The 25109-nt window shown below is 40.1% G+C and overlaps 1 protein-coding gene across 4 annotated transcripts in view; it reads left to right on the top strand.

Moving 5' to 3' along the window:
• LOC478678 (IQCJ-SCHIP1 readthrough transcript protein) overlaps positions 1-25109 on the top strand; it is a 710941-nt gene that overhangs the window by 556006 nt on the left and 129826 nt on the right. The window contains exon 1 of one of the 4 annotated variants that reach the window (XM_038583736.1): positions 8634-8727. The exons of the other annotated variants lie outside the window; for them this stretch is intronic. The gene's annotated coding sequence lies outside the window, so the exon portion shown is untranslated. Of the gene's footprint in view, positions 1-8633; positions 8728-25109 lie in introns of those variants that run through there. 4 annotated transcript variants of the gene reach the window in all.

Below are 25109 nucleotides of genomic sequence, written 5' to 3' on the forward strand. Positions count from 1 at the left end.
CACTCTGCCAGCTAAATAAACATCCTACCACTTTCCAGAAGAATCTAAAGAAGCCTGTCTTTTTGACTATGGAAGACAGCAGTTTTAGACAGGGGTCTAGCTCTCCATCCTAAAAAGGCCCATTGACCTTTATTGCAAGTGAAATAGCTTATGGGAACAGTAAATGACTAACCTTACTGTACCATAAAATAGAGCTCCGGACAGCCTCTCCTCTCCGTGCTGGTGAGAGGCCTATAATAGCTTTCCTCATAAAAGGCTCCGTGCCATTTCCCAGGTGCAAACCTTTACAGAAGTACAACTAGGGAGTTTCCAAAATTGCTTGAAGAGAAGATTGTCTAAGAATAATACCAACTATTTAGCAGATGTTTCTTGACCAGAATTTGAGATCAGTTTGTTTCTGCATATGCTCTTTTGGTATAAGTGACAACTGGCAGTACAATGGAAACATGGGAGGGCAAGCTTACATTAAAAGGCCATTGAAATGTCATCTCATTTGGAGATTAAAGACCAAATCATGCTTTCTGAACCAATAATGTTAAAAGCCATAAAAAAAAACTTGTATCAGGTTTCAAAAAATAAATAAACAATCCTCTAATTTGCAAGGTGAGGTGCTATAGGAAACCAAGACTAAAGATGTGATGAGCTTACAAATCAAGAATTCAGAAAGTCCTTTCCTGATCAACATGTACTTACTCCCTTCACGTATCCTATTTTATCTTTATCATGGAATTGATCACTACCTGACGTTTTCTCCTCTATTTCTTTATTGGTCTGTCTCGCACAAGAATGTAAGCTCCCAGAATGCTGAGACTTTGCCCATTTTGTCTATGGCTGCATCCCCAGGGTTCTGAACAGAGCCCAGCATGACTTTTAGCAACCTCATCAAAGGATAAGTAAATTCCTACCCTCAGAAGCAGTGTGGAATCAAGAGAGGGAAAAATGAAACCCCAAATATCAATAACGGTCACGTCATCTGAATAGACGTCTTACTGAATAGTAAGAAGAAGTTCAAACAAAGTAATAGGGGCTTGCAGAATTGACAGATCTTAGAGAAAGAATCAAGTATCCTAGAAAAGATAATTAGATGGGACCTCAATTTCCTGGCTACTGTGGGACTGGGGGGCAGCGCACACTGTGGAATACACACTAGGGAATACTGGTTCCATGCCTATGACTTTATATGAAATGAAGTGTTGCTACTAAAGCCTTCATGATACTCAAAAATTCAATTAGCCTTTGTTCAGGACACTTCCTGTACCCTGCAACATGCACTGGTCAGTCCTTCCTCCAAATGGGTGTCTAGTTTTGCCTGCTTAGCTCAGGTCACACCTGTGGCATCTGCAAATCTTTAAAAAAAAAAGTCTTTAAAAATAAGTCAGTCTATAATCTAACAGTAATTTAAAGAGGCCTTCACCAGGTGTTAGCTCCCAAAAGCACATTTAGAATTGGTGATCTTCATGATGTCAGGCTACACCGGGATTGTCCTGCTGGTGCCTTATGGACAGACCATATGCCTGTGAATGAGGGATGAGCACTTCCTAGAATGGAATGGATCTTCTGACTATCATTCTAGAAGTTATCAATCCTGGACAGAAAATAAGAACTCTGGAAGTGGGCTTTACATTTATGTAAGAGATTCCTCCCCTCTCTGGGCAGGTAGTTAGTATTGTCCAAACTCCAGGAGGAAAAGGTTTTCTTGACATCTAGAAGCAGATGAAGATTGGGGCAGGTTACCATCCCACAGGGGACCCCAAAGACCAGTCTGGGATGTGTGATACTATTTCTCTTCTAGTTCACTTCCTATTCTACTATTGTCTTGTTATGTTTAATCCTGATACCAGCTGTCTTGTGAGATTAAGGGAGAATTTATCTCACACTGGTTGGGATGATGGAAGGGAGAGGAGGTCCCTCTCATCCTTGGTGAGATCAGCATGGGTCAGCTGCATTGGTCACCAGTAGAGGATAGCTGGGCTAAGCAGCATTTTCTGAAAGTCTTGTGGTAGTGATAGCAGGGCACAGAAAATAAGGAGGCCCTGACTGCCTTGGGTATGTTTGAAATGGCCTCTGAGAGCACCTGGAAACCTGAAGAAAAAGCTGAGGGACAGTGGGAAGGAAAATTTCCCTAGCAGTCAGGACAGGGGGTGTTGGAGCTACCAAGTTTAGTCATTAAAAATTAACTGGCTCCAGATAAACTCTTAGTCAAATTGAAATTTTACATATCAGTTATTTTTATAGAGGTAAGGAGCTATCCATTTATTCTAGTTTTTTTTTTTTTCTAAGAAAGTGACTTGATTTATGGTGAAATACAGAAAGGTTTTTCATTAAAGTGTAGAAAAGATAATATTGTTAACACATTTAACTAATATTATTTAAGTACTACCCAATTAAATTAAAAAATGTATAAAAAATTGGAAAGGATGAGCCAAATGATAACTATTTTTTTAAAGATTTTATTTGTTTATTCATGAGAGACACAGAGAGAAGCAGAGACATAGGCAGAGGGAGAAATGGGTTCCCCGCAGGGAGCCTGATGTGGGACTCGATCCCAGGACCTCGGGATCACAACCTGAGTCAAAGGCAGACGCTTAACTGCTGAGCCACCCAGGTGCCCCTGATAACTATTTATGAATGATATAATCACACAACTAAAAGAGAGCAACATGGAAAACTTTTGGAAACAAGTTAACACAGTAGGAAAACTAGTTGTTAAATGCAGTAACAAATAACCAGTAACTTCAAAGAACCACAAGTTAGAAAATGTATTGAAAAAAAATCCCATTTAAAACAATATTTGGGGGATCCCTGGGTGGCCCAGCGGTTTAGTGCCTGCCTTTGGCCCAGGGCATGATCCTGGAGACCCGGCATCGAATCCCACGTCGGGCTCCCGGTGCATGGAGCCTGCTTCTCCCTCTGCCTGTGTCTCTGCCTCTCTCTCTCTCTCTCTCTCTCTCTGTGTGACTATCATAAATAAATAAAAATTTTTTAAAAAATAAATAAATAAAACAATATTTGGAGGAATAAAATACCTTAGAATAAAAATAACAATAAACATGAAGAATGTATATGACTGAATCTTGAGAGAATAAAATGGCATTTGCTATGTGTAAATTAAAAATTGAGTATTATAAAGATGTTAACTTTTTAAAATTAAATTATTACCTGAATTCAATACCAGTAAAAATGTCAACAAGATTTTTCTGGTTATTGTTGAAATCACATGTGGGAAATAAAGATGTTCATTACAGAATTATTATAGTTGCAATAGCCTTGAAACAATCTGAATGTATGTCAAGACGAAATGGGTTAAATTATGGCCGATTCCCAAAGGATACCATTATGGTATCCTTCTATTTAAATACATAAGGGAGATATGCAGGCCTGGATATGGAATAATCTTTAAGATATATTATTAATGTAAAGATCAAGTTGCAGAAGCACACACACAAATGACATACCTATGTGTATGTGTACATATATATGTATATGTGTGTGTGTATATATATGTACATGTAGAGAGAGATACATACAGAGAGAGAAATTATGATTTCATTTGTGCACTCACAAATATATACACACACACTTCAAAGAGTACTCAGGAAACTTTGCCACTAGAGGTGTGGAATGGGGAATAGGGTAAAAAAGACTTACCTTTTTCCGTATATCCTTTTTTTTTTTTTTTTTTTGCCATTTGGTGTTTTTATTATGTATATGTCTTAACTTTTCAAGAAAAAAATAATTTTTAAGCAAAAAAAATGGACTAAGAACATAGACCTAAAACAGAGCACTTGTTTAATTTAACAGTACTTATTAACATGAATGCAATAAGAGGAGTATTTAGTATTTCTATCTACTGAGCTGGTCAACTTCTACTCGTAGCCTAGAGAAATTGTTCCCCATGTGCACAAGTAACCACATAGAAGGATAGAAAGGCATGGCATGGAGGCGGGAGAAACAGCTAAAACATTATCTTTCTCTATGGTACCTGCTATTTAGAGTGAGAATAAATGTTTATAATAACAAAAGTTGGAAATTAATATCCATCAGCAGGGCAGGGAGATGTTTAATAATTTTGGTACAGCTAAGTATTTTGCAGATGTTAAAAGGAATGCAATAAATGCATATATAACATGAAAGATGTTCAGGTTATAATGTTATTAGGTGAAAAATCAAATGATAAAACAATGTGTGTAGTAGTAGCAGTAATTTTTTGTATAAGCATAGAAAATGAATGGAAGGAAATATATCAAACCATAAATAATAGATGCCTAAGTAAGACAGTATTTTATTTACTTCCAAGCCAAACCTGCTTCTCCTCATCTCCTTTCGTGCTGCCTCCTGAGGGAGTAGCCGTTTCTGATCTGTGAATCAGCGTCGCTGATGTAACCTTGGTGCCAACCTGGCCTTTTGCAGCTCCTCATTGGGGTGCAGAGCTCACTTATAGCCACTAGCAACGTTATTCTCTGGTTTCCATTCTGTAGCTCCTCCTGTGTATTGGCTCCTGGGGAATTTTGCGTAAGAGAGAAATGACAGGATTAATGTGTTTCTGTGGTTCCACCATAACCTCTAACAGATACCCTCAGGTATTTTTAGAGAGGATTTCCTCTTCTCGCCTTTTATACTTTTAACATCAGCACCTACGTATTTTTTTAAATTTGTGAAACTATAAAATAAACAAAAGTATACAAAGAAATTTCCTAAGGAAAGCTTAGCCTTAAATTTAAACATAAAAATAACACCTATACAATGGTATTTACTGATGTCTGTCACTGTAATGTGCAAAGGATTTGTAACCACAAAAAGGATTAATGACCATTGTATTAAACCCAATGTTTAGTTTGGTTTTTAGTTTTTAGTTTTAGGTTGGTTTTTTCCTTATACTTGTTTTGGGTTTTCAAAAATGGGTGATATACTATTACATCATATGTATTTAATTAAAAAGAATATTAAATAAATTAGATCAATTTACATCTTTAACAGATAAATTTTAGCTTACACTATTACCATTTGATCAGGAAAAAGAACAATTACTTTCCTTTAAACATATTATTAAGTTAATTAAAATCTCTGTTTATGTATTCATTCATATGGATTCACTTGATTTTCCCTCCCTTTCCTCTCCTTCTCCCATGAGAGAAAAATCTCTGAAATAATTTTAGGAAAGAAAATATGATATTGGGGGCAGCCCGGGTGGCCCAGTGGTTTAGCACGACCTTCAGCCCAGGGCCTGATCCTGGAGACCTGGGATCGAGTCCCACATCAGGTTCCCTACATGGAGCCTGCTTCTCCCTCTGCCTGTGTCTCTGCCTCTCTCCCTCTCTCTCTCTCTCTCTCTGTCTCTCATGAATAAATAAATAAAACCTTTTAAAAATATATGATATTGGGTCAAAGGCTATAAAAATATTAATGCGTCCTGATGCAAGTTTTCAGTTTGCCTTTTATAGCTTCCCTTCCTTGAGTTTGCAATACCTTATAGGTATAAATGCATTAATTTAATACAACCTTCAACAGCTGTGAGCATTTTATATAATTTTTTAATTGTTTGTTAATTTATACCAAAATTTTCTCCCTTATTCATTGAATAAGCTCATCTTCTGAGATGTGTATTTGTTTGTTTACTGATAAACGTTGTCAGATTTAGAACCCTTGCTGCTGGAAGCCTTCTCACATAAGAAAAATTTGGTAAGATACGTTTTTTTCAATGTCACTATAACATAATGCTTTATCCTAGCCATGCCCACAAATCATAAAATATTAGGTAAAAATGGACATCATAAGATAACACTTTGATATACAGTTAATTCAAGGGCAAATGGTAATGTAGATGTGCACTGTGTGATGCTGTAGGCCCCATCTCCAGTTACAGTGAATCATTCAGCTATCTGAGAGCTTCTTCGGGGATAATGGCACCATCAAGAGAACCTCTTGACACAAGGCCTATAGCATCATTTAAAGGACTAAAGCAGGATGGATGAACTAAGAGCAATAAGAACAGTGACAATTGACATGATATTCTATGTAGAAAACCCAAAAGACTCCACAAAATTTGCTATAACTGACACAGGAATTCAGCAAAGTTGCAGGATATACAATCAATGCACAGAAGTCAGTTGCATTTCTATACACAAACAATGAAGCAGCAGAAAAAGAAATCAAGGAACTGATTCCACTTACAATTGCACCAAAAGCCATAAGATATCTAGGAATAAACCTAACCAATGAGGTAAAGGATCTGTACTCTGAAAACTATAGAATACTTGTGAAAGAAATTGAGGAAGACACAAAGAAATGGAAAAATAGTCCATGTTCATGAAATGGAAGAATAAATATTGTTAAAATGTCTATGCTATCTACAGAAGTCTGCACATTCAATGCATTCCCTATCAAAATGCCATCAGTATTTTTCACAGAGCTGGAACAAACAATCCTAAAGTTTGTGTGGAACCAGAAAAGATCCCGAAGAGCCAAGGAATGTTGAAAAAGAAAACCAAAGCTGGAGGCATCATAATTCCAGACTTCCAGCTGTATTGCAAAGCTGTAATTATTAAGACAATATAGTACTGCCCCGAAACAGACACATAGATCAATGGAACAGAATAGAGAACCCAGAAATGTACCCTTAACTCTATGGTCAACTAATCTTCAGCAAAGCAGGAAAGAATATTCAATGGAGAAAAGATAATCTCTCTTCAACAATGGTGTTGGGAAAATTGGACAGCTACATGCAGAAGAATGAAACTGGACCACTTTCTTACACCATACACAAAAATAAACTCAAAATGAATGAAAGACCTATCTGTAAGACAGGAATCCATCAAAATCCTAGAGGAGAACACAAGGAGATCCTTGACCTGGGCCACAACTTCTAGCGAGCCACATCTCCAAAGGCAAGGGAAACAAAAGCAAAAATGAACTATTGGGAAATTTTCAAGATAAAAAGCTTTTGCATAGCAAAGGAAACAGTCAACAGAACTTAAAGGCAATCTATAGGGGTACCTGGATGGCTCTGTCTGTTAAGCAACCACCTTTGGCTCAGATCCTGATCTCAGGGTCCTGGGATTGAGTCCCATGTCCTGGGATTGATCCCTGCTTGCCAGGGGCCTGCTTCTCTCTCTCCCTCTGCACCTCCTCCCTGCTTGTGCGCTCTGTCTCTGTCTCTCAAATAAATAAAATATTTTTTTAAAAAACCTATGCGGACATTATACAAAAACCCTGGATTCCAGCCAAGTGATATATTTTTTTAAATATTTTTAAAAGATTTTATTTATTTATTTGAGAGAGAGACAGAGTATGAGCTGGAGGAGGGGCAGAGGGAGAGGAAGAAGCAGACTCCTGGCTGAGCAGAGAGCCCTATGCAGGGCTGGATCCCAGGACTCTGAGATCAAGACCTAAGCCTAAGGCAGATATTTAACCAACTAAGCCACCCAAGAGCTCCCATCCAATTGATATAATTGAACAAGTATTTCCCAGTCTACTGTATGGTTCCATGCTAGCTGTTAAGCAGAGTATGGAAGACTATGGTCTTTGTCCTTAAAGAATCAAAATCTCTGTAAGAAGCTAAGATGTGAGAATAGTCTGATACTATATAATCAGGTGCCAAATTGAATTTTTTAAAAGATCTCAAATATATGGTATAGATACTAAGTATTAGGCATACTGGCCAGGCTATAAAGAAACAATATCCAGTTGGCAGTGAAGAAAAAAGTGTATTACCACCCAAGTGATAAGTAAATTAAGCTCCACTTTTTTCTTAGAATCTAATTGCTCTTTTTTTTTAAGAGAATTTATTTATTCATCACACACACACACACAGAAGCAGAGACACAGGCAGAGGGAGAAGCAGGCTCCAGGCAGGGAGCCCGACTTGGGACTCCATGCTGGGTCTCCAGGATCACGCCCTGGGCTGAAGGCGGCGCTAAACCTCTGAGCTACCCAGGCTTCCCTATAATTGCTCTTAATCCACCCCAAACCACCATGACAGACTTGCATTTGAATATCATCAGGAGAAAATGTTTGCTTTTGCTAAAATATCTTCTCATCTCTGACAGCTGTGAGCTTCAGCTGCAGGAGCCCAGGCCTCAGGAGTGGACATGGCCTTGGTTGAGAACTGTGTGTGTTTATATGTTTAGGAAAGGCCTCCACCAGCTGAAATAACAAAATCATCTCCACTTGACTCATTGTCAGGGCGCACTACTAATACGTCTTAATCAAAATCTTACGCCACAAGCTCCTGAGTCTTCTTTGTTTTGTCTCCAAGTCAGGAGGAAAGGGATCTCCGGCTCTCCCCTTTGTGATAAGCAGGAACTTTGGCTTCCAGGAAGCCAAATCTGAAATAGAAGCAGAAGCCCTTTCATCTAATTGAGAAAGTCTTCCCACTCACTGTAAATCTTTTCTGTAGGGAGACAAACCCCATAGAAAGGATTTTTTGGCCTTTGAAAATGGCCTGCCAAACACCATTCTTGTGCCTTATCCAGGTGTTATTAAGCTGCCTACTAGGTGCAGATGCCGTAAAACAGACAGCCTCCAGATTTCTCTGGGAGGCTTAAGCCTCTGCAATCAAGAGAAGGAGCTGCTTTGCCCAAACAGGCCCCAAAGCAGAGGAGTGAACCTGTTTTCCTTATATGGTGAAAAGTGCCCTGTCCCTTTAAGGCCAAGAGACTTGGTTGCAGACAGTCCCTGGGAAGTTTGCCGGCAGCCCCATCCTTGGGTCTGATCCTTGCAGCTGTGCAGGTGAGTTCCCAAACCTTCCTTCCCCAATTTGCCCTCTACAAAATCTCTTGTGACACGGCAGTTTGGGAAAGCTGTTATAAGAGGCCTAGAGAATTTCACAGTCAGCAGGGATGGTGTTTGGAGAAGTTTAAGTTGAAGGAAAAAACAAGGTTACTAGGGTAATGTGCAGTAATGCAGCCAGTGAGGATGCTTCTAAGTTCCAGTGGGGACGAGGCATCAAGGTTACTGAGGGCCCTGGGGCATTCCAGAACCGGGCAGGGGAAACAAATTCGGCAGAGGAAGAGGGAGAGATTCTAGGTAAAAGCCTGCAGGGTTAAGTTTAGGATCCTGAGCAGGAGAACCTGGTCAACGTGGTCAACTGCAAGTTTAAACCAAATAGCTGGGAGAAAAATCATGTTTCTGCAAGTGCTAAAGGCTTTGCAGGAGCTGGAGCTACCGGGCTGACTGCAGATGAGAAAGTATACCCGAATGTTTGCAACATCTACTGGCATGGAAGGCTGCAGCCTTAACCCCTTGTTCAGCTGGCTGTTGAGCAGGTAGGGGTTGACTGCACAGAGCGGAGTGAGGATGGGGCTGTGGGTGCGTGTATGGAGCGCTGCAGTAGAAGACTAAATAAATGAATAAGATGATGATTGTGGAAAAGCATCTCTGGTATCCCCACAGTACCACCTGCAGAGAAGAGAGGTTTTCTAAGCTTGCAAATTCTGTGTCATTCGCCAGCAAAGGGCTGGAAGAAGTCTCATTTAAGCTGATTACTGCTCTGTCATTTACTAATTCAGCTCCCTATTTCTCTCCCCGCCCCACCCCGGCCTAGAGCCGCCTAAGATATTAATTTGAAATTAACCATTAGAACTTTTTAACGGGGAAGGATGTGCTAGAAGTGTATCTGTGAAAGGCTGAAATGTATACAGTTGGAGCTAGGATTTTATTGACAGGATAAAAAAAGAGGTGGGCATGACATATGAGGAGAAACGCTTGATGGTCATTTTACAACGTATCCTAAAGCCTTTAACTGAGCCCATCGGTCTGCTATAGCCAAAAAAAGAAGTCCACCCAGGAATTTACAAAGGGAGATGCCAAATTATAGGGCTTGGGGTTGTCTTCCCTCCTGGTTGGGTATGGGGCCATTCATCACTCAGAGGCCAGTGATTTCTTTACAGTTGTTGTGGGGGGCAGTGAGCACAGAGGCTGGATTAACATTCCTTAAATACTCCATGCCTTTAAAAAATATTCATTCATCTGAGTATTCACTGACAAATTCTTTTTATTATTAACTAACAAGTGCTCAATCCCTTGTTTTCTGAAGGCAGATTGTTCGTGGAAAAAGATTGCTTTATCAACAGGGATTCTCTAGTGCAAGAGTTCCTCTTTTCTCACTTCCGATGGATGGGCAAAATGGTGATTATTGCTTGCTGAATAGAAAGATCTATTGATTCTAAAAAATCACAGGACTCCACGCAGGCCTTACTCCTTTGGAAATCCTGAGCAAGAAGTTAACTTACGCATTGACAATTTGGAAGAGAGCAGGGTGCGTGGGTCTAACTTCGCTTCATTTTGTATCAAGCTAAATCCAGAAAGCAGTGTCAAATATACTGCTTTCAAATATGAATGCTGCCAAGAAAAACAAAATCCCATCCCCAAAGCTGGAAAATCTCTAAAAGTAACATACTGTGATCTTTCATAAGCTAAATCAAGGCATGTAAAAGGAAAAAAGATGTGGCTTCCTGAACATTTCACACAGTGACCCTCAAGTCTCCTATTGCTTATACACCGTCCGGCAAGCTCTCCATTTTTTCCATGCATCAGTGTCTTCACCATTAAAATTGTGCCTTCTTGGGAGGGATTTTCAATGGAATGGAGAAATCAGACCTGGGATGGAACAGACTGGGTTAAGTTTGCAGTTTCTTCTTTATTCCATAGCCTTAGGCGAATTCCACTGCCAATCTGAGCCTTGGTTTCCTTATTTGTAAAAGAAGTAAATAATTAACAATATCCAAAGAATTTGAGGAACCCAAACCCAGAAGAGCCTCCATAAATGTGATCTTTCTTTCTTTCTTTCTTTCTTTCTTTCTTTCTTTCTTTCTTTCTTTCTTTCTTTATTTCTTCCTTCCTTTCTTCCTTTCTTTCTTTCTTTCTTTTTTTTTTTTTCTATGACTTAGGGAAACTATATTGTTCCTTGGGGGAGGAAATGTGTTTTGAGAAGGGAAACCAGCTCCACAGCACAACTTTAGCACCATAGTTAGTTCACTCCCTCTTCTCACCCTCCTTCAAAAAAGGATGCCCTCTTCCTGGGAAACCCACTCCTAGTTATTAACCAGGTTCATTGGAGGGTCTTCCTAAAGCAAACCCACTTCCACGTATTTTGTATTCAGAGACATGAAAACAGTTGGTTGTTTTCCTTTGGTATAAAAGTATTCCATATGTTTGTAGAACAATAACCAGCCATCTTAGAATCTCAGCGAAGGTGATCTATCCAAAAGTAAGTTTCAAAGCATTTTTGAGGGAAATTTTTTTTGTTATTATGAGGCACCCTTTTCCAGTGTTTCACTAACAACCAATTGCTATTTTTTGGTAAAATCTCCTAACACCTTCACCCAGCTGTCATTAAGAACATGGTTAGTGTTAATTTTAGAGTTTTCATTGTTCACTTCAAGCCAAGAACAGGTTTGCCTTACTTGTAAGAGGGCTGTGTATAACACACTTTTAAAATGAAAACATTCTCTCCACTAGTCCGGAAAGGTGGTGATACGTTTCAGCAGCAGAAACATTCCATTGAAAGTACAACACAGCACATGTATCAGCTGGGAATTGAGAACTGTCATTTTAACTAAATTAAGGAAAGGTCACCCCTCTGGCTGATCATCTTGTTGTAGATTAGCCACCACCTCTGTCAGGACACTGGTGTTTAGATCCACAGCTGGCCACTTAAGGTAACTGTGGGACCCTGAGCTAGTTCCTTCCGTCATACATTCTGCATTATGGAAATAACAGTGATATGTATGCATGTGATTGTGGGAAAGGCAGGAAAGGTGGCAGTGGAGGGCTCAATAATTATGTTGGAAAAAAAAATAATTATGTTGGATCCAAATGTCTGATAGTCTATAACAAGATCCTTATACTTTAATAAGATACTGGCCTTAGATCTCATCTACACCCTTTAGAACATTCTGCAAGTGAGTATGTGTCTAAGGATGTGTAAATTAAATTTTTAATGAAAATTTAAGTCTCTAATTAGGTGGAACCAAAGAAAAATAGGTGGTAAGGCAATCAGAAATCTTGCTGCAGGGGTTAACTGTGAAAACAGGTTTAAAATCTGGTGGGTTACATGGGACTTCAGATTAATTATGTTCTTTAAAAATATTTTTAATTTTTGACTGCATGGGAAGTACTTCTGTGTCTGGCAAAAAGAGGTGGCTTGGGGAAAAGCAAGTGGTCAAGATTGAACAGGTGGAGTAGAGAAATCCTGGTGGAGTCGCATCTCTTGACACACCTCCTCTCACCCCATCTCCCATTCACCCTGAGCTGTCAGATGCAATTTGTTCATGAAATTGCCAAGCTGGGGAAGCTTGAGGAAGTGTCTAGCTAGACCAGCTTCTTGCCCTCAGTCGAAGCTGCATCTGAAATAACCAGACACAATGGCCACCTATCTCTGCTCAAGAAAAGAGTGCTTCAAGTTCAGTCTATTTTCTACCTGCACTAGGGCTGCATTTGGGGAGTTATCCCTTTACCTAACATTGTAATACAACGTTGTAAGCCCATTTTCTCTTAGCGTGCCTCTGTTCTGTCCTGTGTATTATGGCAAGTTCCTATCCTGCCTGTAGGACATTGCCACTGGGTTTGGGAGTGCGACTAGGACCACAGCTTCTTTGAGGGGCAACACTCCTTGTTCCCTAAGTAACCACCAGGTGAGCAGACATTCTTCCCCCACTGACTTCATCACTTCTATTTTCCTTCCCTGTCCTTGTCTCTATTGTAGTAGTTCCTAGAGACTGTGCGCATCAGAATTACCTGGATGGTTTGTTAGCATCCAGAGTGCTAGGACCCATCCCTAGAGCTTCTGATTTGTCAGTCCAGGCTGGGGCCTATATATCTGCAATTTGTAACAAGTCCACATGTGGTCTGGGAACCACTTTGGGAACACTCCGCTAGCCCAATACCAAATCTCACTCTAGTGCTTCTAACGATCTGCAGCCCTCCCACCTTCCAAAACTATACCTGCTCCATTCTTGGGAGCGAAACAGAGCCTCCTAACCACAGTTAAATATTGCTATTTATTGAATTCTAACTGTAACAAGCCCTGTGCTAAACACCCTACATCTGTTAGTTGTAATTTCCTCAACAACCCTACAAGTTTGGTCTCATGAAACAAACAGAAAGAGGGTAAAAAGCCAAGGTTTCATAAGTGACAAAGAACAGGTATTGTATTTAAACTCAGATTTATCTGGAAAGATCAGCTCTTTCTGCTATTTCAAGGCTGGCAATAGATGTTTAACCTGTATGTCAAGTCTGATTCACTGGTAGCAGCTGCCTAGAGCACTGAGTTGCGGAGTCCCACGTGGAATGGGTGGTCAGCAGCAGGGAGTTCTGGAATTGGTGAGCTGTACACGCCGGGGGTGCAGGAGTAGAGGGGGCAACATGGGTGTTGTGTATTTGCCATCCCTACACTATACTTCATCCATGGATCATTTTTATTAGCTATAAGACTTAGATGAGGATGAGTATTTAACTTTGTTCCATAGGGAACAATATAATGTATTTCCTTTTCCCTCCCCTCCTCTGAAGGTGAATCTAAGTTTTTGAACCTAGATTTGAGAAGGTATAATAACCTGTAAAGTAAATGAAATGCAACTGGTATATAGATAGTGGTCATCACATGGGCATTTAGCCTTAAAGTGCTGAGGGAAAGGGAATTATGTTAATTATATCTTTTATGTTATGTGTCTTTTTGTGTGACCTATACAATGGATTGCCTTATACCAAATAATCCACTGTAACTTAAGAAGGAGGTAATGACATTTCTAGTTTTGTTCCTCCCTCCATCATTCATATTCAATGTGGAATTTGTTATTTTTAGTATCTCAGTGCTTTATCTGAAAAATGAGTTTGATAATGCCTTTCTGCTTCTTACTAACATTTATTATGTATGTGATTAAGTGACATATAACTTCATGGCATCTATTTTATTCAGTCAATAGATATTTATAAAAATTTATTCCTGGGTACTGGGATATAGCAGCAAACAAAACAGACTACTTTTATAGAACTTAATTCTAGAGGGAAGGAGAGACAATAAACAAGAAAAAAATAAAGAAGAAAATTGTATATAGTGGTCTGTGCATAGTGCATAGTGAGTGTGTGTGTGTGTGTGTGTGTGTGTGTGTGTATTGCTATCTTAGGGTAGTCAGGGAAGGCCTTTCAGAGGAGGTAACATTGAAGCTAAGACTTGAATGTGGAAAATGGATAGACTGGGACTGGAGCAGTCCAGGCAGAGAGAACAGTGTGTGCAAAGATCCTGAGGTTGAAGGTAAGCAGGGGCCAGATCAAGTAGGCTAATAGAGGTTTTCAGCTTCAGATGGGACCACACCCATTCCCTAACTGGAGGGTGTTTGAAGAGTTGTGAGTGGTGATTTGGATACAAAATGTTGGAGTTGAGGACAGAGTACTACTGACTTTCAATGGGCAGGGATCAGGGATGCTAACAGCTTGCCCTGCTTAGGACAGACTCCCACGGGACTTGTCCTGCTCATGCTGTGCTGCAGATATTGTCCCTGTGGAGAAATCTCAAGAGCCTCTAAGGCCCAGATAAGAAGTTTGAATTGTATCCTAACTACACTGGGAGGCTATTGGAGAATTGTAAGCTTTAAAAAACTGATCTTTAAAAGACTACTTTGGCTACGTGGCGAAGAGTGAATCCGATAGGGACAAAGGTGAAAGCAGGGATGGTCAGTAAGCAGCTCTTTGCGTAGTCCAGAGTAGAGGTGATGGTGGCCTGGGCAGGGGTGGAATGGTAGGGTTTGGGGAAGTATTTTCACCTTCAAGAAGACTGCTAGATAAATGGAAAATGCTGCTTTCTATGACACATCTATGTTACCCTTTTTTTTTGAGAGACAGAGAGAGAGATTTTTCAGTTTCAGAATCAGCTGGCTTCTCTATATTCATTTAAGAGAATCTTTGTGGCACCAAATGACAGAAGACCTTGCTCTTTGAAATGCAAGTCCTTATCCTCTTGCTCTTTAACCTTGCAGATCCGTGCACATTTCAAGTTGTTCATAACTCAGGAAGGTAATCTATTTGATTTGAGCTTCTAAAAAGAGAGAAAATGACATGTGCTTCTTGAATAACAATATATGATTTCTTTCTCTGAATGGTCAATAGGAATTAGCCTACCTATATCATTTTACAAAACCAGTGCCTAATCGCATGGGTAACAGGGACCAAGTCTACATTTATTCTGCTGAAAGAGAAGCATTAAGAGAACATCAGAATCTCTTGAAGAGATTGCAGGCATTGCAGTACTAATTTTCCTCGAGCAGTAAAGCCTCGCAAATAGTTTTCAGGTGCATCAGCTCCTCCCCCACAAAGGCAATTCAGCTTCCAAAATTTTAGAAAATCCCTCACCCCTGTCTTCTCTCTCCCTCACCCCTGTCTTCTGTCTTCACCCCTGTCTTCTCTCTCCTCATTGCCATCTCTTCTCACTACACCCCCACTGCATGTGGCCCCCAGAATGGCTCAGGGTTCATCTCCAGAGGAACCCCCCACCTTACATCCTTGGGGACTGAGAAGCATCCTGGCTCCCAGGCTGACCTGAAGGGACCTGGAGAAGAGAGAGGAGGCAGCTGGCTTGAGGCCAGAGCCACACTAGTGAATGGTTTCATGGAGTGTGGAAGTCAGGAGGTCTTCCCACCAGAATCCTGTGTTCTGAGAACAGAGGAGGGCAGCTACCAAAGGAACACAGGGGTCTGGATGTGGGACAAGTGGAACAATACACCACAGCCTCCAACTAGAGCTGATGAAGCCAAGTACTCACCAAACACATCCTGCCTTCCAATTTCTAGGTGAAACTGAAGAAGAGAAATAGAAACCATAGGAACCCCCACCCCGCCCACCCAAATTAAATCTTTAAAACCATCACCCAGTCACCATAAGCCAAGCTCCCAGGAGATAAAATATCAAGTGATCTCACTTACCTGTACAAGCCAGGGAAGAGGAAGTTCTGCCTCCATCTCTGGGCCCACATGTGGTCCTGCAGGAGGTGGGCCACTTCACTGCCTACAGCGAAAAGGGAAACCAGACTCATGTATTAGGAAATAAAGAGCAGGGGCAGCCCGTGTGGCTGGGCAGTTAGCACTGCCTTCAGCCCAGGGCCTGATCCTGGGGATCGAGTCCCACATTGGGCTCCCTGCATGGAACCTGCTTCTCCCTCTGCCTGTGTCTCTGCCTCTCTCTCTCTCTCTCTCTCTCTCTCTCTCTCTCTCTCTCTCTCCTCTCTCTCATGAATAAATACATTTTAAAAATCTTTTTTTTAAAAAAGGAAATAAAGAGCAAATGGTTTGCATTAATAAGTCCTGTCCCAGCTACCAACTAGCCATGCAACTTTGGACAAGGTCACCTTCTTGAACTTGAGAAATAGGGTTGATCAAAGTTCTTTCGGGTTGTGATGTGCTCTGAGCCTATACTTCATAAGTCAGCTCAAGATTTTCCCTGCTTCCGAGTCCTCTTGCAAACCAAACCATCCACCTCCCCAAGTCCTGTTTCTCTCTCTCATTCTGAATTAATAGCTTTCTCCATGCTGTTCCCATTGGCTCCTGAAACACCCCCATAACGCACCTAGAACACAATTACTTTTCTTTCTTTCTTTGCATATCTCCGTCCCTCTAAGAGATCTTAAATTCCTCTGGAGAGAGTCACCAGTGCCATAATTGTGTTTCTCTTTAGAATCTCCAGTGCTTGGCACTATACCTGACACTTATTGGATGTTCAATAAATGTTTGTTGTTGAACAAATGGAAAGAAAAGATATATATAAAAATGGAGAAGACTGAGCCCAAGCCAATTCAAAGCTTAAGAGCCAGCTTTTGCTAAAAGCTACATGTTCTGCCCATAACATCCTGGACTTCTCAGAATTAAAAAAGAGAAAGAGAAAGAAAGGGAGAGAGAGAAGAAAGAGGGAATTTTAGATATTATAGCAAAAATTTCAGATATCATAGCTTCTAATACACTGTCTCTCCTGAGCTATACCGGTTTCACCGGATTTAAGAAATACTAGAGTTTTACCTAGCCTTATATTTATAAAGAGCTTATATAAAACTTCTGAGGAGGTAGGTAAATGGGGTTAATTGTATGGTGGTGGATGGTAACTAGACTTGGCGATGATCACTAGGCAGTGTATACAGATGTCTAATTATAATGTTGCATACCTGAAACTTATATAATGTTATAAAAAATTCTACCCGAACTTTAAAAAATGATGAGTAAAAATTTCCAGATTTCTCTCTATAAAACTTCATGCCACTTTAAGCTGTTCCCAGAAAAAAAAAAACAGAAAGTTTAAAACTGCCTGCATCTTATCTTATAAAGACAAGTTTTGATCCTTTCACTTATTTAATATTTGTAAACTCCATGGCCCCATAATTGCTAAAGAACCTAGGGAGGGCCATGTGGGATGAAACCTCTGGCTTGCCTAGCCAAATCCCTAACACAGTTAAGCCTTGCAGGGGTGGTGCTGAGAAGGGAGAGAGTGAGGACTCACAGCAGAGGTGGCCTGAAATAGGACAAATCCAAGCCTGGTCTAGTTCCAGGAATTTGAATCTGGAGGGATTGAGATAGAGCACATTGTCAGAACTTTTGGACAGTGGCCAAATGTTCCATGAGTTCGGGCTAACCAGGGAGGACCAGGCACAAGTGATTCTGGCCTCAAGAAAGGGGCCAAGGGGCACCTGGGTGGTGCAGTCAGTTAAACAACTGATTCTTGGTTTCTGCTAAAGGTCATGATCTCAGGGTCATGAGATTGAGCCCTATGTCAGACTCTGTGTTCAGTGTGGAGCCTGCTTATGAGTCTCTCTGCCCCCCACCAAATAAATAAATAAATAAATAAATAAATAAATAAATAAATCTTAAAAAAAAAAAAAAGAAAAGAAAGGGGACAAAAGGAAAAGGGAACATGTAATAAACATCTCCACTTCATCATGGTAATGTGCCACGTATGGTTCATCATCCATTCTTCTAAGCCCCGTTTCCAACCTCAAGTTGGAACAAGTGTCATGAACTCAATTATTTTTAATTGTCTTGTCCGTGTAAAGAAGCAAGTCTCTTTGGCCCTTATTAGTGCTGTCCTGGGGGTGGGAGAGAGGACCACCACGACTATGCAACTGTAGACTTAATGACAATAATAAACCTCAATCAAACTAAAAAGAGCAGAGTTTTGGTAAGTTCCATGGGATCTCATCTAAGGGACCACACCATGAAAAGACCTTGGGAAGCTGAGGAGACCCCCATCATATCAGGAGCATGCGCTGGCTCATGACTCTGTGGGCTGCTGTCTAGGGCATGTGATTGCCCAAAGGGGCTAGTATCAGTTGAAGACCCCACAGGCCACTTGGCCAACGAGATGGACGAAAGGCAGCAATACCACAGAGTAACTTAGTCAAACTCTCAATACCTTACAGTTAAACCATAAGGAAAGGCAAGGGATTAAGGTAAATTCTAAGATAGTGTCATGAAGTGGGAGAGAGACCGGCAGAGAGAAAAACGATCAAGGTAGGATACTCAGAGGGCTTCAAGGGTGCCAAAATGATGTGACTTCAAATGGAGAGATGGGGAATGCTGCTGTTCATTTTATCATTATTCTTTAGACTGTGCGTATATGTGTTTATGTCCTGCTTTGTATGTATGATATATTTTAAAATAAAGAGACAATTATCATATGGTTTCACTCATATGTGGACTATAAGACAGTGAACTATGAGAGGGGAAGGGAGGAAACCAAGTGGGGAAAAATTAGAGAGGAAGACAAACTGTGAGAGACTCCTGACTGGGAAACAAACAGGGTCGCAGAAGGGGAGGAGGGTGGGGGGATAGGGTGACTGGGTGGTGGGCATTAAGGAGGGCATGTGATGGAATGAGCATTGAGTGTTAGACTATATGTTGGCAAATTGAATTTAAATAAAATATTTTTTTAAATGGTAAAAAAAAAGAGAGAGAGAGAGAGAGAGAGAGAGAGAGAGAGAGAGAAAGTTAACTACTTCCAAAATATAAACACTCGGTGTCTGAAAGAAATTGATTGGGAACTAAAAACAGTTGCTGAAATAAAGCCAGTAAGACCTTAAGTGAAATTTTAAAACAGAAACCATAGAACCAGTACAGATGTCAATCTCTGCCCCACCACTGCCCCTACCTCCTCTCTCCCCTCTCTCTTCTCTCCTCTCTGCTTTTGCTGGCAACACTTTCACTGACTGGAGAAGAACCATGGGAGTAAGGAGCATTAGAACATACCTACGAATTACATTCAAGGGAAAGTACATTCCCTGGGCCCCCCATCCTGCTGGCCAGAGCGGGAGTGATTGAGCACACTTTCTTTTCCAAAGTCGAAAGGTTAAAAATAATATGAACTCTCTGGAAGCTGTTGTTCTAACACAAGGTAGCCATTGAACAGAAGCCTGTTTAACTAACATCAGGATGCATGGAGTGGGGCTGTTGGGCCGAGTGGTGCCGCGTGCCCCTTGCCCTCTCTCCCTCTGCCTGCCTTTCCCTGTGCTGCTCTCCATCCTAGGGCTCTCCATGATGCTCCACACACCAGCTCGGTAGCTCCTATTTTGCTCCATTCTTTACATGCCTCGAACAGCTCATTTTTTCTTGAGCCCTGGCTTAGCCAAGTCCCCCATATTTGGTTCCTTTGATCTTTCTGTTAAAATCAAGCTCTTCCTCTTAATTATTTTCTGTTCCACTTCTTTGAACCCCTTCCAGTTGCCTCCATGTCTCAAGAAGCCAGGTGTTTATTAAGAATCTGGATGAGGTTCAGGCAGAAACAGGTAAGATGCAGCTGCTCGCCCTCAGGTCACTTGTTGCCTCCTCTCTAAGCAGCAAAGATGCCTTTCCAAAGGCACGTGACACTCCAGAGCAGTGAACACTGCCCTGCACGTGGCAGGTGCTCAGTAAGTAATTACAGAATGGAGAAATGAATTGGGATCTCTTTTAAATGGGCTAGGCTATATTCAAACTTAGTTCACTTGCTTCCCCCATCCCACTCTCAGGCCAGGTCTCTTTCTGCTTTCAGGTTTTTCTTTCTCTTCTGGTTATTTCATAGCTTATTTCTTTGATGCTTTACACATTTTAAAATTAAATTTCTTTGTGTTTCCTGCTCATATATTTAACTTCATTAGTTTAATTCATGTCGTAAGATTTTGCTAGTAACCTCGTTTACCAAATTAGTGTTATTTACAAGCTATTCTATTTTACCCCGTCTTTAAATAACTGATAATCATTTTCATATTGTCTTATATTTCATTTCTGTTGATTAGAGTAGACTTTGCTTCTATATTTGTCAATTTTCAGTGTTTTTCTAATTAGGCACAGTACAAGATTCAGCATATCCTGTGATCCCAACACAGGTTTGGGTTGAGAAAAAAGACCATTGTCTTCAAATGATATGATGTATGAGAGATTTCCTTCAAAATAGCCTAGTGGGAGTGGGGGAGTAGGAGAGTTAGAGGGGAAATAAGGTTGCCATGGGTTGATAGTTGCCAGACCTGGGTGATAGGTACGTGGGGGTTCTTTTTTCTATTCAATTATGTTAATGTTTGAAGTATTTCCATAATAAAAATTTATTTTTAAAAAGTCAAAAGAATATAGATATAGAATGAATCATATGAATTATCTTAGGCCCCCAGATGTCCCTTGTCATTGTCATTTATTGGTCAGCCACCTCTCTACATTCCTTGCAAAGTTTAACGCTTGCTTTTCCTCTTCCTTTCTTTCCAAACTCTCCTTCTCACCCGGGAGATTTCATGGAGCTGGTGTAGTGTCCAGTGCCTCACATCTGCAATGCTAATCATCACACCTCTACTCTTTTTCAGCAGCTCACCATCCCTGGTCATATTTTAAATCATTTCTAAAATGATGCAGATCTCTGTGTGCTGTCTAGCACTCTAGCTAAGGCTCTCAGGCTGTGTTTTGATACGGAATTCACTTTTTCTCAATGATAGTCAAAACATAAAGCACGTATATAATGCAGCCATTTCTGGCTTACAATCCTTCAGGTCCCTACCAATTTCAAGTTCAAATCCAAGCACAATATTTTCCACATCCAGTTCCTGCCTTCCTAGCATTTCTAGCCTCTTTCTCTACTATTCTCCTATACATATTCACACTGTCTTTTCTAGTTATACCAAATTTATTTGTGGGTAACAGACCATGCTTTGTTATACCTCCAAACTTTTGACCATACTATTCCTTGAGATTGGAATGCCCTTTCATCAGTTGGCCTCTAGGGAATTTCTGCAACTTATGTTTGCACCTCAAAACTCAATCAAGCTTCACTCCTTCTCGAAGGCTTTCCTGAGCTGTCCTCATTGAGCTAAATGCTCCCTCCAACATCTTTTCTCATAGCACTCTTTGACTATGCCCACCCAAATACTTTGATACCCAACTGAAATCATGTATATTGTTTCCTTTCTTAACTGTAAGCTCTTTGACCTCTTTCAACTCTATCTCTCCAGAGTCCAACCCAATCCCTGGCACACAGTAGTTATTTGAATGAATGAGTAATTGAAAGAACGGAGGAATGGATAAGTGGATGCTATTAACTCCTTAAGGTAGCACTCCTTACTCAACAGCCTTCTCTAGGGGTCTGGGCCAATGCTCTTGGTCCTGGGCAGCTCCTCCAGTCTTTGCCTCCTAACTGCCCTTCTCAACCCACCTGAGCCATCTGGTTCTAGCTGTACTCAATTGTTCCTGTTTCCGCTGAATCCTTCCTATTTGGTGGCTTCCTCCAGGTGACTGTTTCCCAGTGTGTGGTACATAATATTTTTAGGTACAAAAATAAAATATTTTCAGGTACATAAAATTTCACCTAAAATTTATTTAAAATTATCAGACAAGTGTCTTTCGATAGTCTTATATTTATATTCGTGTATATTTGAGGAGGGGAAAATGAGCACATAAAACCTGTGATATCACAGAGAATAGGATAACACAAATGTAGGTAGTGCCATGGTAATGAACTGTACCTGGACCTCATAGACCAGAGGCAAGGTGTTCAGACATAATCATCAATGTTCCAAGCCCTCAGTAACCAAACCCTCAACCATGCCCATTAGAAGTATGGACAGTCAGGAATAACACCAATAGAGAGGGCTCCTTAAACACTGAATTCCATAGGCACCTCTTTTTTAGTCAGTGATATGTCAAAATGTCATTTCCTGAAGTTGCAGAGTATATTTATGTACTCTTAAATATGTTATATTTTACAGATAAAATAAATATCTATTGAGCTGTCCAACCATATCCTCATGCAAGTTCAGATTTTTGTGTGGGCTAATACAGAAACTGACAGATTTGTCTCATTGATGTGGATCCTCATCTTTGTTGAAACCATCAACTAGAATATCTAGCTATTTTGATCAAAAAGTGCCATTCCTCTCAATAAGAAACTTATTTTTATTATTTACTTATTTTTAAAGATTTTATTTATTTTTTCATGAGAGACACACAGAGAGAGAGAGAGAGAGAGAGGCAGAGACACAGAGGGAGAAGCAAGCTCCATGCAGGGAGCCCAATGTGGGACTTGATCAGGGACTCCTGGATCACGCCCTGAGAGAGAGAGAGGCACAGACACAGACAGAGGGAGAAAGCAAGCTCCATGCAGGGAGCCCAATGTGGGACTGGATCAGGGACTCCAGGATCACACCCTGAGCTGAAGGCAGATGCACCGCTGAGCCACCCAGGCGTCCCAAGAAACTTATTTTTAGCCATATATTTTATATGTCAATTTGATTTATTCTGTTTTTCGTCTGGCATTTTTACTTTTAATGTTTACAAGTTTCATAACATAATTTTTATAGAATTTACTATATTTCATCAACTCTAATATACAATTGATATGTAAAACACATCATTATTTTATGTGCTTCTAAGAACAACAGAGATGTTGCTAATTATAACTGCAAGATGCCATTGATTCTAAGACACATCCCAATTTCAAAGGTGTTAAAATTATTTTTTAAAGTGTGCTTAAAACTTATAAAGTGCGATATATGTGCACTTCACTGTGTTTTACCCGATAATACTTATATTCCATTTATCATAGTGATGTAAAGTTTCTCTTTTGAATAAATTAAAAAATGAGTTGGTTTAATAGGAATAGAGGTAAATAAGAGTAGATGTAGAATATAGTGTGGCAAAATCCTTGGGGTGACAACCTAGTCATTGTGACTTGGCCTAACTGCCAAGACTCAGATATGCCTGTTGGCCCTATGCAGGAGGTCAGACCACCCCCACTGCCCTCCAGTTCTGTGTGCAATTCCTACCTAAGGGAGAGCCTCCTTCACCAAGCACGGAGGAGGGATTTGGGCAATTACGCTTATGCTCAGATAGAAGAATGTGGCAATAAGTCACTGAAGCCATTTTATGAGAGTGAAAATGAATTCCTAAGAAATAGACTCATTATAAGTATTGAAATAATCTAGACCTGCCTCTGTTTAAATAACAATGTACTGAGAGGTTTCTGTTTTGTTTTGTTTTTAACCAATTCTCCATGAAGTAAGGGGGAGAAAAGAGCATTTTTGCCTTTTTTGCTGAGTAACTTATTTACTAATAATGGCTAACTAAATGTGAAACAGTTTCTTTCTTTTTTTTTTTTTTTGAAACAGTTTCAATGATTATTAAACCAGAGAATGGTCTGCTTTGTTTTTCAGAATAAATATACCAGTTATAATTATGAATAACTTGAAGCAAATTGTATTTCATTGACAAAATACAGAAGTGGCTAATTTCCTACTTCCAAGATGGAAGTGAAGAGAGGATCATTTTAGACAGAGTTGGAGAAAACTGTTGACTTTCCACTGGAAAAATGCTATGCTTTTGCACATTAGCTCCCTGACTGTTGCTGTGGATCTGTGTTCATCATGCTTCCAGCTCCCACCCTGTACTAGATCTAGTCCTCAGAATGCTAGGCACTATATGAACATTTCCCCAAGAGCCATGCAAAACCCTTTGATTTACTTGGTGCTTATTCTTGAAGGTTATTGTGAATCATTAGCCAGAATGCAATAGAGCAGGAGGTCACAAGTCATACAGGCTCCACTGCTTGTACAGAGCCTGTTTTTGCAAACCTAATTTTGAAGGTTTTAATGTAGGTATAATTGAAAAGATAAATTGAACACATATGCATATCCTAATAAAGGTATTCTTCAGAGTCAGCAAATAGTCACATCATACAAAGCATCAATGAACCTATTATAGTATAATAAAAAGGAAAGGTCTTATAAAAGAAGATTATTTATAGGCTATTAGTTATTAGTATAATTTAAAAAATATAAGCAGTAACAATTAGCAGAATTGATAGTATTGGAGATGCAGCTGTTTCCACTCACTGGTACTAATAATATTAGCAATAATTCTATATAGTAATGTCAATTGAAAGCTAAACCTCTTCCAAGTTCTTTGTTTATCCTTATGGGTCCTTTTATCAGATCACTGATGCATAATTTTATAAAAAACCATTTCCTAACATTCATAAAAGTTACTGACATCATGCACTAAACTTTGAAATTTATTCATAGGTTGGAATAAAATGATAAGCGTCATGTGGTCTAGTACCCTTTCTCCAAGCAGATAGTGGTCTGAAAGTCAAATATATTTAGGAAGTAGATTCAAATATATTTAAGAAGTAGGTCAGATTCTCTAGAAGCAGAGCCTGAGAGAGGGATTTGGATGCAGGTGGTTTATTGAGAGATAAATCTATAAGGGAGTGAGAGAAGCAGGATAGGGAAGGAAGAAATGCCAGGCAGGATGTGGATCAGATGGGGATGCTTGGCTTGATGAAGGTGGATGGATAAATTGCACCGTAGAGGATAGCTGTGAGCCTTTGTAGCCAATATTCACAGCAACTGGGGTGGGGGGGTAGGTGTGGTGGCCAGGACTGGGGACCTGCCTAGAGTACCAAGAGCTCTAAGTACATTTGGTGATGGAGGGAGAGGGGGAAATGGAGAGAGGGGAATAAGGATGACCCTTGGGTTGGTGGCATAGTGAATAGATTCTTGAACGTAACAACAGCACACCTCATAATACCAACAATCTAAGATTGCAGAAGAAATACGAAAAGATTCTCATTTTACAAATAAATAAATTTGCCTTTAGCTTTGACTTCCTAGGTTAAAAAATATCAAC

Source organism: Canis lupus, chromosome 34, assembly GCF_011100685.1.
Source record: "Canis lupus familiaris isolate Mischka breed German Shepherd chromosome 34, alternate assembly UU_Cfam_GSD_1.0, whole genome shotgun sequence".
Taxonomy (NCBI): Eukaryota; Metazoa; Chordata; class Mammalia; order Carnivora; family Canidae; genus Canis; species Canis lupus.